The sequence below is a fragment of the Heptranchias perlo genome, chromosome 36, assembly GCF_035084215.1.
Source record: "Heptranchias perlo isolate sHepPer1 chromosome 36, sHepPer1.hap1, whole genome shotgun sequence".
In the NCBI taxonomy this organism is placed as follows: Eukaryota; Metazoa; Chordata; class Chondrichthyes; order Hexanchiformes; family Hexanchidae; genus Heptranchias; species Heptranchias perlo.
In genome coordinates, this window is record NC_090360.1 from 22,827,628 (window position 1) to 22,845,120 (window position 17,493).

A 17,493-nucleotide genomic window follows, 5' to 3' on the forward strand; every position below is an offset into this window, starting at 1 on the left:
GCAACAAACATACAATGTGGCTTCCATACATTTACAAGTCCTCGTCTTCCATTTTTCCCTCTTTTGAAGGCACTGGCTCCTGCTGGGATATAGCTCCACAGATGACAGAGCTCTCCAATGTCTCACCCAGGTGGTCAATCTTTATGTGCCAATCTAGGCCTGGGGTATCCAAACTGTGGCCCGGTTACTTGACCCATGAAACCCTGGCAACTAAAGTTTCTGCTTGCATCCATTTCTTGTTCCATGGGCTTCTCCTGTCTGAATTTTGCAGGTCTGGAGTTTGGGATCTCTTCTCAGCATTGCTCTCTCATTAGTGAATAACTAAGTGTTAAATATATGTACCTTACATTGCAGGCAAATACGTGAAAATCAGCTACATGCTGAGGAGTGCAACTCCATGCACACAAGAAAATAAAATGGAGCGGACAACTCTTCTGCTGCTTGAAGATGTCCCAGTGACAACAGCATCCATAAACTAGTGAAATAATCACACTTGTGCTTCTTTTAAACTACACAATGCTGTGTCTATTCCTTCTGTTTCTGGTTCACTTGATCGGCACCCCTGCCACTTGGCTCAGTATCCACTCCCTCCAACACATGGCTGCAATATCGACAGCACCTCCCAAACCCGTGAGCTGTAACCACCTAGACGGACAAGGGTAGCAGGCACATGGGAACACCACCTGCACTGTTCCCTCCAAGTCACACCATCCCAACTTGGAAATATATCGCCGTTCCTTCATCGTCACTGGGTCAAAATCCTGGCACTCCCTCCCCATCAACACTGTGGGAGAACCTTCACCACACGGACTGATCCCAACTAGATAAGCTTCCATTGATACCTATAACTTATAAAAAGCAAAATAATTATAGGTTGGTTGTGTGTAACTAGTTAGAAAGCTATCAATTATTAAGACTAAGTTAGAGAATTCTCCTCTACTCGGAAAAGCAAATGGTAACTAAAAATTAATACTACCATATCAGATACTTGGGAATGCATAGCGAGCCAGTGTATTAAAGGATGCAGAGGCATCAAAAATTAAATGAGCAAATACTGAACACTTTAACAGCACCAAGCTGCGTTATACCAGCAGTTCCAGATACATTCATTTAAACTTTATATGGGACAAAACGTCCAGAAACTCCTGGACCAGATTGTATCGGAAGGCTATTTGTCCATGGAAGGACATCACAGCTGCGCATTTTTTTAAAATGTGTGTTCTCGGGATGTGAGTGATGCTGGCGGGGCTGCATTTATTGCCCATCCCTAGGTGCCTTGACAAGTTGGTGGGGAATCCTTTGCTTCAAAACCACTGCAGTCCTTCTGGTGATGGTGCTCCCACATCGGTGTTAGGTATTAAACCTGTCTATATCCCTTTGCAGACTCTTTGGGTCCTCCTCACAGATTACTTTCCCACCTAGCTTGGTATCGTCAGCAAACCTGGGTACATTACACTTGGTCCATTCATCGAAGTCATTAAAATAGATTGTAAATAGCTGAGGCCCAAGCACCGATCCTTGCGGCACTCCACTAGTTACACCCTGCCAACCTGAAAATGACTTATTTATCCATATTCTGTTTTCTGTCAGTTAACCAATCCTCTATCCATGCTGATATATTACCCCCAACCCCATGAGCCCTTATCTTGTGTAACAACCTTTTATGTGGCATCTTATCGAATGCCTTTTGAAAATCCAAATTTAGTACATCCATTGGTTCCTCTTTATCTACCCTGATAGTTACATCCTCAAAAAACTAAGATTTGTCAAACACAATTTCACTTTCATAAAACCATGTTGACTCTGTCTAATCATATCATGATTTAAGTGCACTGTTACCATGTCCTTAATAATGGATTCCAGCATTTTCCCGTCAGTCTAACTGGCCTGTAGCTCCTTGTTTTCTCTCTCCCTCCTTTCTTGAACAGCGGGGTTACATTTCCTACCTTCCAATCCGCTGGGACCATTCTAGAATCTAGGGAATTTTGCAAGATCATAACCAATGCATCCACAATCTCTGCAGCCAACTCTTCTCGAACCCTAGGATGTAGGCCATCAGGTTCAGGGGATTTATTGGCTTTTAGTCCCATTAGTTTCTTTACTAATCTTAATTACTTTAAGTTCCTCACTCTCATTAGACCCTTGATTCCCCAGTATTTCTGGTATGCTTTTTATGTCTTTTACTGTGAAGACAGATACAAAATATTTGTTTAACGTCTCTGCCATTTCCTTATTCCCCATTATAATTTCTCCTGTCTCAGCCTCTAAGGGGCCGACATTTACTTTTGCTACTCTCTTCCTTTTTACATACTTGCAGAATCGCTTACAATCAGTTTTTATATTTCTTGCTAGTTTACCTTCATATTCTATTTTCTCCCCTTTTATCAATTTTTTGATCATCCTTTGCTGGTTTCTAAAACTCTCCCAATCCTCAAGCTTGCTACTCTTCTTTGCAACCAGCGATGGTTATGTGAACTATTTATCACAAGTGATGTGCTCAGAATGATAACTGGCCACTGCGATGTTGCTTTGTTTGGAGTGGAGTACAAAGGGTGTTGTTACATTCACAGTGTGCCTTCAACACTAGATGGCTGACACTCCCACCAATGATGGCACACTATCATGTAACGAAGGCAAACATTGCAAATCTAGCAGTTTCCAGGACTTTTCATGAATCCTGAGCATAGCCAGAGGCAGTAGAAATAGCAGGGCTCCTTCCTATTGATCCATTAGGGACCAGCTTGCTGGTGAAGAAAAAAAAGAGTGGTGCTTGGATATCAAGACTCGCCACCTCAAGGCCATTCTCCCGGTAATCCAGCACCAACATAAAAGCAGCTAAAGAGAACCAGAACAAGAATACAGAAGAAGGTGACAGCGAATAAGAAAAAGTACTTTATATAAAACAGATGTCTGGGAATTCTGTTACAGATCAACAATCTTGGGGTTATGTTTACAATACAGCTGGATGGCTCTTTTTTGGCCGGCACAGACACGATGAGCCGAATGGCCTCCTTCTGTGCCGTAAATTTCTATGATTCTATAAAGTACTTGAGGACTGATGTGGCCAAAATCTTGACATAAGTGTTACTATGGTTAAAATGAACATTACAACAGGTTTTATTCTGGAATAGAGGAATAAGCAAATGCTTTAATCAGCAATATCTCCAACAATATTTTTTTGAAAGGAGAAGCTGTACATAGATCTAGCGACAAAGAATAAATACAACAGTGATGCACTAAAATGCTGCAAGTTTTATTTGACAAATATTGTAGAACGGGGACATAACACACAACTTACCCTCCAGGACCATCAGAGACACGAGACTGGGCTGTCAGTGCTCTATATGATCCTGACTGGAGCAGAACAATTGTTAGCACCTAAACCAGACCTCATATTTGTATCAGAAGTTCCCAAGACAGCTGGGTGGCTCATGCAACCCTCTCCCCACTCCAGACCACTCAGAGGATCGTGCTGACCTGGACACCTCAGTGGGGTTTATGTTACTAAGAGCCCACAGTTTCAGCGGCTCAAACCCAGGTGTGTCCATCATTGCTCTCTTCAGACCTCACTCTGGTAGCATGTCCAGGTCCAGTTACTGAGATACCAGAGACATTTAGGCCCTGGATGCAGTTCAGAAAAGAGATAAATGGCTGATCCCTTGTGTCAGAGGGACTTGGGCGTAAGTAAAGACAGGAGAAAAAAAAGATTTTCAGCCTTGAAAGGATGCAACAGAGAGGTAGTTATACAGGAGTGTCCACAAGCACTGGCAATTGGTGCACAAGATATCTTCTATTTGCACATATATTTCTTATTCACTTTGTATATAATGGGTCTGGAGGTTTGAATAGGGATGTTTTTAGACCTGCTGCAATCCTAAATCATAACACCAAGATGTATTAGTATTTACAGGTTCAAACTTGTAAAGGACAAAATTGGGACTGTTGCCATGAAGTTCTTCACACAAACAGCGAGCCTGGGGTGGTCTCCTGGATAAAGCAGCGGTGGAAAAACACGAATAATTTAGGAAGCAACTGGATGCCATGATGGGGGAAAGCAATGTCTTCCTGGATGGATCAAATAAGATTGGCAGAATGGCCTTCCTCATCTGTATCTGCAGCTCAGCATTCTGAAGAAACCTAAAGCTTGCACAGAATACTAGACAGTGAAGCTGGACACTATTTCTTGTGGCTCTACAACTTTTTGCCAGACATCATCTGGAATTCTGTCACTTAGAATGCAAGAGTTAAAATATAAAGTTAACCATGACTTATTGAAGCATGCATACAGTAAACACACAATGTGTGCACACACAAACACACCTGAAAATTGCAGCCCACCCCTGCTTAACCATATGGTCCTGACTTGCCAGCCAAAGGAGAAATCAATTTCTGAAAGTATCTTTGAAATGATAAAACTGCTGGGGACAGCAGACAGACAACTTTCTTTTAAAAATAAATTTAATTTTTCATGTAATTTTCTTGTCATCGCAAAGCCTTGAACAGGTACATTTTACCACCAGCTCCGTTATCGCCGATGGAAAACCGGCTCAGTGGTCGTCACTGGGAACCAAATGTTTCTGTTACAGTTGGTGAGAACCTACTGGTTGCTTTACCATTGGTGGGAATCCTTTTAGGGATTTGTCCTGTGGCTGCAGTACAAAAATAGTAATGGCACCCGACTGCTCCATAGATCTCTCTATAAATTAATTTCTCCGGCATCAGTGCTGACAGCCTCTATACGCAAATTAACATGTGTGCACAATTTTACCTCAATCAATGCTGCATCATTTCCAAAATAAATTTGTAGATTGCAAGAGGGATACTTCCTGCTCACTGCCATCAGCGGAACTAAATGAAATGAGTTCAGATACTCAACATGTAATTCAATATAGGACTACTGTTGAGCTTTGTTTGGATATCAAGAGTTCATACTTGCAGGGCATAAAATGACACAAGTAGTGATAATAATCAACACAGATTGCTATTCCCCTCTCATTCACTTTAGAATAATGGGAAGGGAGTGTGAGCACATAGGGGGACACCAGGCTTTTGGTTGCACAGCTCTTTGTAATCAGGCACCTGCTGTCTATTCTGTCAATTCCAGTTACCCAGGTTAGTTACCTTCCTAAATCAGCTAAACACTAAAGTGGGGCAGCCTCTAATCAGAAGATTTAGGAGTAAGCAGGTATACAGACTGATTTGGATCTCACTGTGTTAAACTCTAAACTCAGTGCACTCTTATTCTAACTCATTCTTCAAACCAGAGAAAAATACATAATAGTTACAACATGGAAACAAGCCATTCAGCCCAACCAGTCCATGTTGGCGTTCACCCTACACGGGAGCAAATAGTCCAAATCACATTTATCCACCCTGTTCCCAGATCCCTTCAACCCCTTTTCTTTCATCTACCTATCCAATCTAATCTTGAATATTGAGTTTCTGCCTCAATCAATAACCCTGGAAGTGAATTCTACAGTTTCACAACTCTGAGAAGTTTCTCCTGCCCTCAGTTCTAAACCTCGTGTTTAATTTTGTGCCTACAGCCCCTCATTCTTGACCTGGTGGAATTCCTTACACCCCTCAGTGTCACCTAATGACTAGCTCTCGATTCACTGTGTGTTCTAACTTACACTTCTCAATCTTGGCACTAGCCTGCTCTTCTCTCAACTGAAAAAAAAATCCTGGGAACAAAACGTAATTGCCAGGAGTATTCTGTACTTAAGGGCAGAGTTGCTAACAAAATAAGTTACCTCAATATTTCAGTATCTAAGATGATAATGAACGACAGGAATCTGCTGGCAGTTCTAAGTATTAGTAAATACACTGAAATGAAAATCTCACAATGAAGCTGGTTTAAGCTGCAGTTATTGTAAAATTTAGGATATATACAACATATATATATCTCCTAAATGTTGCAAGAGCAGCTTAGACCAGCTTCAGTGACACTTCCATATTTTATATATGCAGACTTTTTTTTATATGAATATGATATCCTGGACTCTGACTATTAATAAAACCCATCAACACTAAAATCACCTGAAATATGCAACAGAAAATGATTATCTCCATTCAAAATTCACTCAGAGTTTGACAGTTATAAATGGCTATCAGATTAGCAAAATCACTAGCCACAACCCTGACGCTGCTATTTTCTAAATGTGAAGCAATGTAGCGGTGGTGGAGGGGGAATAGCAAGTATTTTTCTCCTTTCCAATTTTCTCCTCGGAGGTACAGACTCTCGCTGGGGATTGTTTTCATTTGCACTGGAGTCTTCTGGCACCCAGCTAATTGGCCATTCCTCACACGGTGCCTGGACAGTGAGTGTTGGCACACTATTCAGGCACGAAGGCCACTACAGCTCAATCCGATTCTTGACTCACCCGAGATGTACCCTGATCAAAAGTTGAGGGGGTACTGACCACCCTTGGGTGAGACAGCTCCCCCATTAGGATACTGATTTGTAGATTCCTTGTAGGCACAGTTTCTGAAAGTCACACAACCAACGATAATCGAACAGTTGCCTATAGAGTTAGGCGAGCCAAAATGGCAGGGATCATTAGGGAAAAGATCTCCTGCCAGCTGAAGGATTATTTTTTTGAACTTATCAAGGTGAGGGATATTTGCGCAGGGATGGGGGAAGCAGTTTTATTTTGGTGTCACTGTTAGATATAGCATAACGAGATGCAGAGCAAAGTTCCCCACTCCCTACAATCCTCCAACAATATACCCAAACCCCAATCTATCAGTGGGACACATTTCTATTTCCTACACTAGCCATTTTGTGACCTCTCGAGTTATGGTGACAAATTAGTCCTGAATTTGGAGCTGTTTTGTGCTGTGGGCACTTAAGGAATTGGTTTCACATGAGATGGAGTGTTCCATGCCAGTGTCTAATCCACTGCACCACCCATGCCCCAAGATAAAGAAAGCAAAGAACCGATGTAGCATCTTGTCCTTAAGATGCCCTAAAGCGCTCCATAGTGAACTGCAGTTGCTGTTTTGTAGGCAAATGTGGCAACCAATTTGAGCAAAAAAAAATTAACAAAATGAGATAAATGACCAGTTAATCGGTTTTGGTTGAGGGATGAATGTTGGCCAGGAGATTAATGCTCGAGTCGGTAAACACCGCAAGTACTGTACTGTAAACACAAAATGTGATACTAATCCTATTAAAAGCTTATATGTAATAAGCCTTTCAAAAGGTTTGCCATATTTCAGAGTGCACTGAAAACATTGGAAGGTAACAAAAAAGTACCGAGTTATGAGCTGGCAAATTGCACACCCTACTTTGGTCCCTCTATCCAACAGGTCCATGCTTATCCTCGATTTTTTTAAAATATGAAATTCATGCTGATCTGCCGAATGCTGCAGAAAATTGTTTCTCCCAACAATATTCTTCATTGGTCCTCCATCACAAAATCAGGTGGCAGAATTCAATTTAAACTTGTTCTGTTAATGGGTAACATGATCTTTTTAAATGAGTTTTGAGCTCATCAAGATGCAGGATGTTTGTGCTATTAAAGGCAATGCTTCTCGTTTTAGGCATTCCCAGATTAGGTGTAGTAGGGTAAACCTGCCTCTCCTCTACCAATAGCGTGCCTCAGCCCCAACTTCAGTCGAGCACCTACTGCACCAGTACGACATTGTTCCATTTCCCGGTGTCACTGATGAATTAAGGACAGTTTGGACTTTGGGCTCATGCTGCTCACCAGTAACTGGATCGAGACTGTCCAAACTCTATTCATGAAGGACATTAATAGCTAGCAGACAAATACAATTGCATGTGCTAAGGTCAGCACCTTCCTAAAAAGCTCACACCACCCCCAGCTCCCGCAAAAAAATCTACAATAAATAGATGCAATGAAAGTAAAAAATAATTAGAACAGAGTTTTCCATGGCAATTTGCAGAACGGCAAGTTTAAACAACAATGCACAATCAATTCTGGAAAAGTCACAAACTGGATCCTTGCCAACCAACTCCCAAGCCAACACTTTCTCCAAGACTCTGCTAAACATTCGACCCTTCTAAAGCACAAAACAATGTAGTGGTAACACATTACTGCATGCTATCAAACTCTGACCTGTCCAAATTGAATGTGTTTGTTGCCAACTTGGTCATGGGACTTCAGTGTTGCGTGTAAATTGCTACCAGGGCAATGCTGTTGTGTTGCTGCTCACCATTTTGATGCTTGCTAAACTCAAGGATGAGTCGGTCAACATTTTCTAAATGAATTTTCACACTATTATTGCCATCTCTTTCACCAAAAAATGTTTCCTGACACATTCTTTTGGAATGGCATCATTAAATCAATCCTGGCTTAAGTCGAGCCTGAACATGGGATCCTCTACTAACCAACGCAGAGCTTTGATCACAATGATGCTTATAATTCCCAATTAAATTACAGTGCTTTCATGTCCCCAGAGGCAGGCAATACCTCAAGTGGTGCTTTTACCCCTACCTCAGGATGCAGAGCAGAGTCTGTGGTAAAAGTAAATGCTGAGCTGGTGGCACCTTCCTCAAGGGATCATTTTATTCCAGTCCTGGTTGTGCTGTGCTTTAAGCCCAGCCACAGACTAGCAATTTGAATTTCACACTGCAGCTTGTACTGACCTACCCAGATACCAGGGAAGGATCAAGGCTAGAATGAAGATGATGCAAGTTCGACTTTGTGCATGTACAGATATAAATGGGGTATTACGTTTATCATAAATAAATAACTTGGACAAGGCATGTCATCTGTGGCCATATATCAAGCAACCAGTGATCACTTCTACCATCTGGTATATAAATCATACCCAGTATTACCACTAAGATTTCAGTGAAGTGTAATGGTTGATGTGCAAAATGTTCCTACTATATGTCTTCTTGAAATGAAACACCCAGCAGTGCAATTATAGATTTTGTCTTTGCAGTCTTGGGTTGTGTGTGGAGTGAATTTGAGCTACCCACTAGTACCTTACCCTTTAGACTGGAGGCTCTGAATCCTGGGGTCACTGAGGGAATCCCAGGAGGTTTCCAAGATCAGATGTGTGTCAAGTCTATCAATAGAATTCTGTATTTTCAGTATTTGTTAACTACAAGCACATTATTCCTGTTGCTGTAGACTTATTAAAAAGCATGTTCTGCAATGATAGCACTATTTCCTTGATGTGGAGATGCCGGTGATGGACTGGGGTTGACAATTGTAAACAATTTTACAACACCAAGTTATAGTCCAGCAATTTTATTTTAAATTCACAAGCTTTCGGAGGCTTCCTCCTTCGTCAGGTGAACGATGTGAAAATGAAATCCTCGAAATGAAATTTCGAGGATTTCATTTTCACATCGTTCACCTGACGAAGGAGGAAGCCTCCGAAAGCTTGTGAATTTAAAATAAAATTGCTGGACTATAACTTGGTGTTGTAAAATTGTTTACAACTATTTCCTTTAGGTAGTTAACAGTGTCTTTCGGAATTTAGGACGGGGGGGGGGGGGGGGGGGGTCACAGATGGTGCGCGTCAATATTTGCAGCATGTCCGCCACACAAAAGTTTGAAAGCCACAGTTCTGGTGTTATACAGCTCTAATACTCGGGGAGTGAAATAATAGCAGTTATAGATCTGTTATAGATCTGTCACTAGTAATGAGAGCAACTTGAGGTAAAGAACAAAGAGATCACAAAAATATACACAATAAAACAAATTTGAAGTAAAATTGTTTTCCTGTAGCTTATTGGCACCAAGATATTAAATGAGCCCAGTGATAACAAACCACTTACAGTTACATCTAATCCTAACAAACTTTTATTGTGTCATTATTGTATTTGATTTGAGGCCTGTTACAGCTCTTCCTCCCTGACTACTCCATTCCTCAGCTACACCAAAAGAACCTTTTCTCCTTTTTAGGATTACATTTCTCAGGTTGAAGTTGAAACAATAGACCTTGGCAAGTGATGCCAGACAAGTTCAAAGAAAGTTCTACTTGCCAGTGATTAACTTCAAAATGTTTTCCCAGCAATTTACGCAGCCCAATAACCCGTGTTCTCCATTTCTTCTAATGCAGGAGAATTGGGAGTAAAAGCAGCTACAGTTGTTGAAGAAGTGATAATATACAAGATTGGAAAACAACACTGCATACATCTAGTCAGTCTAGGAAATATCATATCTCTCATGCATTCCTATCAACTTTTACCCAGGTAGTTAACCATCTCTCTTGAATTTGCTGATACAATCATCCTCCCTCTTGATAATCCATTCCATACATTCACAGTGAAGATTCACAAGGATTTCATGTTTAAATCTGCCTCATCCAGGATTCTTCATTTTTCACCCTCCCCATACGTTTAGGTGCTGACACATGCTGGAGTTAATTCCACAGCCACCAGCAGTTCTTGTGTACATCAATCAATGGCCATTCTTCACATGTCAGCTTAGTCAATGAGTGTCAGCGGTTTGCTCAACTGTGGATGGCACCACAGCCCACACACACTTTTCAACAGGTGTCACTGGATAATGATCAAGCAAGGACCCCTAGATGATTTTCTGCCTCTAACTAGCCCAAAAGCACTGAAGCCAGTTGTAAGCACCTCAATCCTGCACCAGCTGAGATCAGGGAACTCAGTACCAACCAACAGTTTATTTGTAAAATTTATTTAAACATTTGTCCTGGGGAACTGGATGATACAATGGATTAGACATTGGCCTTTCACCTGTGGGTTCAAAATCCAGCCCAGACCGATGGGATGAAAGTCAATGCTATATATTGGTCGTAAGGACAAATCTGGGCAGTCTCAGTCCAGCTCCAATTGGGCAAGGACCCATAATGCAAAAATGCTCTACAGGCATTGTTGAAGCAAAATAGAAGGAGCAGCATCTAAGTAATGTATATCGAACCCCCAACTGTGGAATAAACTGGTAATGCAAAACTTTAATATTTTCAATATTCAATTCCTCAACACTGACATCCTACACCTTGACCAGCAGAAAAATTAACTCACAAAAAAATGTCATTAGAAGAGTTTGTCCTGAAAAAGTGAGTGGGGTGGAAAGTATCTAACACCTGAATATTTAAATTGTTGCATTCCCAGTTTATAACATAATTGTCGTTCTCCCAGTCCAATCTGTCCCACTAACAGCAAATAACTATTTTCAGCTTGGTTTTATGTTGTCAGGAGAGATATTTCCCAATGTTCATCCCTTCCTCACCAATCTGCACAGAGCGTAACAATTCATCTGCCAGCTAGGTTTCTAGTGCGGCCAGTGTGAGCAGAACAGGATCACCTCTGAAAGGAGGGGAGTGTGGGTGGGGGGTAAGGAGAGAGAAGACAAGGAAGAGCACACGGAGCTAAAAATTAAACAAAACTGGTCGATCCACAGCACATTTTTAAAATAAAACTACACGAATTGGATAGAGATCAGGAGTAGGAACCTTAGCTGATTTTTCCACCCCCAGCCCAGAGCCACTGAAGTCATTTGCTGCACCCCTACAGCTATCCAATGATCCCAACTGGGCAGCATTCGTGTGTGTATACGTATGTGTGTGCATGTGTGAGAAAGTGCACGCGCATGCATCAGGTGACAACAGGATCGTGCTCAACTTGTGACCCCACAGTCTAAGAACCTGCTGACAGTCACTGTCTAGCCTTGCACATTTTCACAGAAGATTGCGGCAGTGGGAATGAAAGAGTACAAAAGGATGAAATGGAGTTATTAGACGGGGATAAGTATACATAAGGAAATAGCACAGATAAAGTTGGTAGAATTCAGTGGCATGGCAGTGGGCCCTGATGGTACGCAACCTAGAATGCGGAGGGAAGTAGGAGAGGAAATAGCAGGTTCTCCGACTACAATCTTCAATTATCCAAGGATGTTTGAAAGTTATGACAGAGGACTAGAAGGGTGCCAATGTGACACCTCTGTTAAAGGGGGAAAGAGATAAACCAAGTAACTATAAACTAGGCAGCCCAACATCAGCAGTGAGTAAGTTCCCAGAGATCATAATAAAAGATAAAATTAATACTCACTTAGAAAGACATGGTTCAATCAAGGACAGCCAGCATGGGTTTACAAAAGGCAAGTCATGTCTAACCAATTTTTAACAGGGTTCTTTCAAGAAATAATGCAGTATAGCGATAAAGGAAACAACGTGGATATTAGTCTGGATCTTCAAAGTGTTTGATAATGTGCCACATAGAAGGCCTGTTGATAAAATTACGGCACATGATATTAAGGGGAGTGTGGAGCATGGATAGGAAGTTGCTTAAAGGACAGAGAACAGAGTTGTGGTTAATGGAAATTAGAGATAGTTTTCAAAAGGGAAGTGAATAAATAGAAGAAAGGGAAAGGGGCTAAGCAGTTCTTTCTGACAGCGCAATAGATAGAATTATACAGCACAAAAGAGGCCATTCAATGAAAAAAGGCTTTGAGTGCCCATGGTACCCTACTGCAGTTCAAGCCAAAGGGGAAAAAGTGACTAAAAAAAGCACGCACAAATTGTAGACAATTCTTTTTAAATTAATGCTAGCAAAAATTGAGGGATCCCCATTTATTCAAGGCCCACAACTTTTCTAAATTTTCTCACTCGTAAATTTTATTTTCTACTATCAGTACCAACAGGCGGAGACCTGTTTGTTATTTAAGTGTAATTAATTTTGGTAGTTTTGGAACAAAGTGGGATCTCCCTTGTCTGTTATAATGAGGGAAACTCCATTGCAACATTTGGGTCTTCTGTGGAGAATTTTTTTTTAAGTTTATAGTGCTTCTTATAATATCAAAAGCAGCATTTTGAAAAGAGATTGAGATTGATAGATTTTTGTTAACCAAAAGTATTAAGGGATATGGGACTAAGGTGGGTATATGGAGTTAGGTCACAGATCAGCCATGATCTCATTGAATGGCAGAACAGTCTAAATGGCCTACCCCTGTTCCGATTTTGTGTTAACATTAAAGCAGGCTTGGAATCCAAACTATTGACAAGTATTTGGAAATGTTAATTAGTAAATAATGGGAATCATTCAGTATCATTTTAAGCATTTCTCATAATTATGACAATGATTTCTTCATGGCACCTAACAGTCATGCACTGGTTCATTCAATGTGTCAGACAGGGGACTTGGCTTAATAGACATTTGGATGTCTGCTGCTCCTATATCAAAGGGGAGGCATTTCAATCAAGGTGGTAATTTTAATTGACAACTTAGTGGACCACCCCCAACACAGCTCCCCCACCCCCCTCCGTTAAATTCTTACAGGGCTCTTTTCTCTCCCTCAATGGTAAAATGAACCATTGCTGCTTAACCAGTTAGTTCGAGATTAGCCTCCCTGAAAGTGGCCATTTGCCCAGGAGTCGCAGTTGAATTTTCACTTTTATTACTTTCACGAACCGGTCTCACTGTGATAAAATACGTGAATCAACAGAATACTGTTTATGTATAATAAACAGTTTGTTGGTTTACAATTCTGCCTCAACTCACGAATGCTTTTCAGTACGCCTTCTGTAAAGATAGGAGAATGCCTGTGATGGGACATGCAAAACTACAATAGCCAGTATGTGCAATAAGGCTTCTATGTTACAATTCCCGGGTCACACTATCGTTGTCAACCCAGATTGTAAGGGGCACGAATTCTGCTTAGGGGAGTGATTGGTTTTGCTGCATCCGAGAGAATACCTAATGCAAAATCCACAAAGAATCAGAAATCAGGTAAGACTCCTGATTGCTATTTAGTGGCCTCCTGAAAAGTGAGTGCATGTGTGGCCATCAGGTGAGGACAAGATCAGGCATGAGCTTTAATGTTATTGCTAAAGCCACCTGTCTCAACATCAGAAAAACAAGGTTGCACATTGGAACAAGGATAAAGATTTAACTGTTGCCGTGGTGTTTAAGTTGTCAGCACATGGTTTAATTACTACAGATCAGCAGAATATTCCCCTACTCCTACTGAAAGAAAAACCTGCCAAACCTCACACCAGGGGGGCTTCAATTAACCCAATATAGACTGGGACAGTAACAGTGTAAAGGGCAAAGAGAGCGAGGAATTCCTGAAACATCAGAACATAAGAAATAGGAGCAGGAACAGGTCATACGGCCCCTCGAGCCTGCTCCGCCATTCAATAAGACCCTGGCTGATCATCTACCTCAACTCCACTTTCCTGCCCTATCCCCATATCCCTTGATTCCTTTAGTGCCCAAATATCCATCGATTTCAGTCTTGAATATACTCAACAATTAAACACCCACAGTCCTCTGGGGTAGAGAATTCCAAAGATTCACAACCCTCTGAATGAAGAAATTTTTCCTCATCTTGGTCCTAAATAGCCGACCTCTCATCTTGAGACTTTGACCCCTGGTTCTAGACTCTCCAGCCAGGGGAAACAGCCTCTACCCTGTCAAACCCTCTAAGAATTTTGTGTGTTCCAATGAGATCACCTCTCATTCTTCTAAACTCCAGATGGGCCCCAAGAGAAGTTTCTTGAACAGTGTTCCCAGCCCAACGAGGAAGGAAGCAGTGCTGGGTCTAGTTCTGGGGAATGAAGTGGGGCACGTGGAGCATGTTTCAGTGGGGGAGCATTTGGGAAACAATGATCATAATATTAGGCTTTGAATAGTTATGGAAAAGGATAAGGAACAATCAAATGTGAAAATTCTTAACTGGAGGAGGGCTAATTTCAGTAAGTTAAAAAGGGATCTTGCCCAAGTGGATTGGAATCAAAAAATTGGCAGGCAAAACAGTAATTGAACAATGGGAGGCATTTAAGGAGGAGATGGTTCAGGTACAGAGTTGGCACATTCCCACAAGGGGGAAAAGGAAGGGCATAAAAGTTAGAGCTCCCTGGATGACTAAAGAGAAAGAGATTAAAATGAAACAGAAAAAGGAGGCTTATGATGAATGTAAGCTTCATAATGCAGTAGAGAACCAGGCTAAATACAGAAAGTAGGGGAGATCTAAAAAAAGAGAATAAGGACAGAGTATGAGAATAGATTAGCGGCTAACATAAAAGGGAACCCGAAAGTCTTATTAACATATAAATAGTAAAAGAGTAGACAAAGGAAGGGTGGGGCCGATTGGGGACAAAAAAGATCTTGTGGAGGCAGAGGGCATGGCTGAAGCATTAAATGAATACGTTGCATCCGTCTTCACTAGAGAAGGGGATGCTGCCATTGTGGCGGTATCGGATAGGATAAAAATAGATAAAGAGGAGGTACTTGAAAGACTGGCAGTACTCAAAGTAGAAAAGTCACCCAGTCCAGATGGGATACATCCCAGGTTACTGAGGGAAGTAAAGATAGAAATTGTGGAGGCTCTGGCCACAATCTTCCTTAGATATGGGGACGGTGCCAGAAGACTGAAGGATCGAAAATGTTACATCCCTGTTCAAAAAAGGAGAGAGGGATAACCAGCAATTATAGGCCAGTCAGCCTAATGTCGGTAGTGAGGAAACTGAGACACAATAATCCAGGACAAAATTAATTGGCACTTGGAAAAGTTTGGGCTAATAAAGGAAAGTCAGCACGGATTTATTAAAAGGAAAATCGTGTTTGACTAACTTGATTGAGTTCTTTGATTAACAGAAAGGGTTGATGTACATATGGTCTTTCAAAAGGCATTTGATGAAGTACCACATAATAGACTTGTCAGCAAAATTAAAGCCCATGGGATTAAAGGGACAGTGACATCCTGGATACAAAATTGGCAAAGGGACAGAAAACAGAGTATTGGTGAACAGTTGTTTTTCAGACGGGAGGGAAGTATACAGTGGGGGTGTTCCCCAAGAGTATTAGGACCACTGCTCTTTTTGATATATATTAATGACCTAGACTTGGGTACACAGGGTATAATATCAAAGTTTGCAGATGACACAAATCTCTGTTGCGAGGAGGACAAAGTATCTGCAAAGGGATATTGACAGGTTAAGTGAATGGGCAAAAATTTGGCAGATGAAATATTACGTGGGAAAATGTGATGTCATCCACTTTGGGAGGAAAAATAAAAAAGCAAAACATTATTTGAATGGAGAAATACTACAAAATGCCGCAGTGCAGAGGGATCTGGGTGTCCTCGTACATGAAAGACAGTCAACATACAGGTGCAGCAGGTAATCTGGAAGGCAAATGGAATATTGGCCTTTATTTCGAGGGGGATGGAGTATAAAAGCAGGGAAGTCATGCTACACCTGTACAGGGTGCTGGTGAGACCACACCTGGAGTATTGCACACAGTTCTGGTGGCCTTATTTAAGGAAGGATATACTTGCATTGGAGGCAGTTCAGAGAAGGTTCACTAGGTTGATTCCGGGTATGGAAGGGTTGTCTTATGAGGAAAGATTGAACAGGTTGGGTCTATACTCATTGGAGTTTAGAAGAATGACAGGAGATCATATTGAAACATATAAGTTTGTGAGGGGACTCGACAGGGTAGATGCTGAGAGGATGTTACCCCTCATGGGGGAATCTAAAACTAGGGGGCATAGTCTTAGAATAAGGGGTCGCCCGTTTAAGACGGAAATGAGGAGGAACTTCTTCTCCCAGAGAGTTGTGAATCTTTAGAATTCTTTACCCCAAAAAGCTGTGGAGGCTGAGTGATTGAATATATTCAAGGTCGAGTTAGACAAATTTTTGATCAGCAAGGGAGTCAAAGGATATGGGGAAAAGGCAGGAAAGTGGAGTTGAGGTAAAAATCAGATCAGCCATGATCTCATTAAATGGCGAAGCAGGCTCGAAGGGCCAAATGGCCGACTCCTGCTCCTATCTCTTATGGTCTTATGAAAATTAGTAAACGATGTGGAGGATAGTAACAGACTTTAGGGGAACATAGACAGACTGGTGAAACAGGCAGATGAAATTTAACACAGAAGTGTGAAGTGATAAATTTTGGTACGAAGAATGGGGAGAGGCAATATAAATTAAATGGTACAATTTCAAAGGGAGTGCAGGAACAGACATACCTGGGGGTGTACGTGCACAAATCTTTGAAGGTGGCAGGACAAGTTGCGATGGCTGTTAAAAAGCTTGTGGGATCCTGGGCTTTATTAACTGAGGTATAGAGTACAAAAATCAAGGAAGTTGTGCTAAACCTTTATAAAACACCGGTTAAGCCTCAGTTGAAGTAGTGTGTTCAATTCTGGGCACCACACTTTAGGAAGGATGTGAAGGCCTTAGAGCAGGTGCAGAAGAGGTTTACTAGAATGGTACTAGGGATGAGGGACTTCAGTTATATGGAGAGACTGGAGAAGCTGGGGTTGTTCTCCTTAGAACAGAGAAGGTTAAAGGAAGATTTGATAGAGGTGTTCAAAATCATGAACAGTTTTGATAGAGTAAATAAGGAGAAACTTTTTCCAGTGGCAAAAGGGTCGGTAACCAACAGATATAGATTGAAGGTGAACAACAAAAGAGCTAGAGGCGACATGAGGAAACATTTTTTACGCAGCAAGTTGTAATGATCCGGAATGCACTGCCTGAAAGGATGGTGGAAACAGGTTCAATAGTAACTTTCAAAAGGGAATTGGATAAATACTT

The 17,493-nt window shown here is 41.4% G+C and overlaps 1 protein-coding gene across 5 annotated transcripts in view; it reads right to left on the reverse strand.

Moving 5' to 3' along the window:
• LOC137304199 (serine/threonine-protein phosphatase 2B catalytic subunit beta isoform) overlaps positions 1-17,493 on the reverse strand; it is an 88,616-nt gene that overhangs the window by 60,013 nt on the left and 11,110 nt on the right. The window lies entirely within an intron of this gene.